Genomic DNA, 2,500 nt, shown 5'->3' with positions numbered 1-2,500 from the left:
TTCTAAGACATCATTCTCTTGTTCTTTCGTTCGTTCTATCAGCCCTTTCACGCTTATTTCATTCATTCCACTCTTTGTTCTTTCGTTCCCCTTCTCTCACATTTCATTGCCTTCTCTTAATGCGCACTTTCCCTCCTCTTTTCACTTCACTGTGTCCCTGTCATTTTTTCCCGCCCCTCCTTATTTCTTTTGTTCCTCTGTCTACCTCTCATTTCTCTCCCCACGTGATCGGTGCTCGGCCAAGCCTGACCTTTCTTTCTTTGTTCGGCCGTTGTCCGTGCAACATCTGCATTCTTCCCTGTGCCTGTGAAATCTTGTATCCCTGCCGTAAGACTTAACTTCCACACGTGCCTGCTTAATTTAATTCGTCCTAGTCGAATGACATCTGTTGTTATGTCCTGTTATTTGTCTTTGTGTAAATTTCTTCGTCTTTCCCGTCCGTCTTTTCGTATACATTCGCTGCTTTCTTCCAAGGAATTTAATGCTATTAGCTTAGTTTTTCCTTGGGGTTGGCCAGATTGGAGCAATCTCGAGTATAACCAGCCGAAATTGCACAGATTATCTGGAACTCGACTGAGGAAACAAAACTCCGAATGATCCGTCCTTGTTTTCTATGTATCGCTTATCTGGATGTTTTGTCGTCCCTTTCTTGTATCACCTGACTGTCTGGATGTTTTGCGTTCTTGACCCATTTGTGTATATATATATATATATATATATATATATATATATATATAGAGAGAGAGAGAGAGAGAGAGAGAGAGAGAGAGACAGAGATACATATATATATATACATATATATATATATATATATATATAGTTCAAAAACACAATAACAAAAAAACAAAAAAACAACAAAGTGAGGACGTGATATGGATAGTATTATTGGACGCTCAGGAAAGGAAAGAGAGAGTGTATGACGTTTCGGGCGTAGCCCTTCGTCGGAAAGATGGAAAGTTCGGAGAATGGAAGAACGGAGAAAGAGGAAAATGGAACCGATGCCCACGAGGTTACATGATGCGGTTACATATATATATATATGTATTTCGTTTATGTATTTGAGCATAATAGTATGAGTAACATGAAAGAGGTACAAAAATATCGTTGAAAAACTCCTCAATGCCCACACGAAACGGATTGCACAAAATTTCCAAACATCCAACAGCCATGATACTACGCAATACGGCTTACATAAGGACCATCAAGCCTACGCAAACACTGTTATGGGGCGCCCAACATGGCCAGTTTGCGGAGCGAATATCGCGAGCAATTATAGACTATCCTATTTCTTCTCACAGGTGTTACGACCACTCCCTGAAATGTTCCCGTATGTCTGTCTGAGCAACCACTCCAACGATCTGAAAGGTTGTGTTGAGAGTAGTATGGATGTAATTTCATTCTCCCTATATATATAGACACAGAATTTGCTGTGACGATGAGTTTCGTGACGTCAACACGAGGGAACTGGTCTATGAAAGTAACTAGACAACCGTGGCCTTAGTAGATTCTGCCCCAGCAGGTCACCGAGGGGAGGACCACCCACCATGACCTCAGTGGTGAAGAAAAGCATTGCAGAGCGCTGGAGTGGCTGGACGACACTCACCCAAGACCTTGAGAACAACAGTCAGGTTAAAAGAATGATTGCACTTGCAATAGGGGTTAGCATATAAATCACCTTAAAGAACTACATAGAAAAATTTTACAAGAAAAATGCATGCAGTTTGAAGGTGCAGTCATTGGTGTCGGTGTGACTGGAGACGTGGCCGGCCTCTTGATGACTTGGTGGAACAGAAAACTAAAACAATGCTTAGCAGAAGAATCCACTACTGTTTTACTTTACTGTAGGTATGTAGATAGCATTAATATTCTAGTCAGGATAAACTCTAGTAACTGCAATGTAGAAACCGAGAAAAGCATAATGGAATGCATCCAGCATGTAACTACCTCCATCCACCAAAGTATTAAGGTAACCATAGATTACCCCACGAGGCAGCCTAACAATAGATTCCCTGCCCTGATACTGAACTTTGGTTAGAGACTGTGAACAACAGAGTGCAACACCTCCACTCCAATTACATGAAACTTATAGCTTCTAAATATGTTGTTCACAAGAACTCAGCATTATCACAAATCATGAAAAACAACATACTGATAGCAGACCTAGTTATGATAATGAACAACGTACACAACTATGCGAACCATATGAAGCAACGAAACATGTACAGAACTTCATGCACCGCATGCAATTCTTTGGATATGATCAGAAAGATAGAGTTCGGGTACACAGGGGTTCTAGAAAAAAGTTAGATAGCATTAAAATAATGAAACCAGTCGTACTTGCCCTAGATATAGAAGTAAAAACTGGAATAGGATACAAAGAGTTTGTGACAATGAAAACAGCGTGAACACATAGTACAAGGCCCGCAAATATGTAGGAGTGATGCTTGTAGAGTCCACAGCCCATGGAGAAATATCCCGTAGATTCAGAAAAGCTCTGAAG

The sequence above is a fragment of the Octopus bimaculoides genome, chromosome 1 (assembly GCF_046866305.1).
Source record: "Octopus bimaculoides isolate indiv1 chromosome 1, ASM4686630v1, whole genome shotgun sequence".
Taxonomy (NCBI): Eukaryota; Metazoa; Mollusca; class Cephalopoda; order Octopoda; family Octopodidae; genus Octopus; species Octopus bimaculoides.
This window is presented reverse-complemented; position numbering follows the sequence as displayed.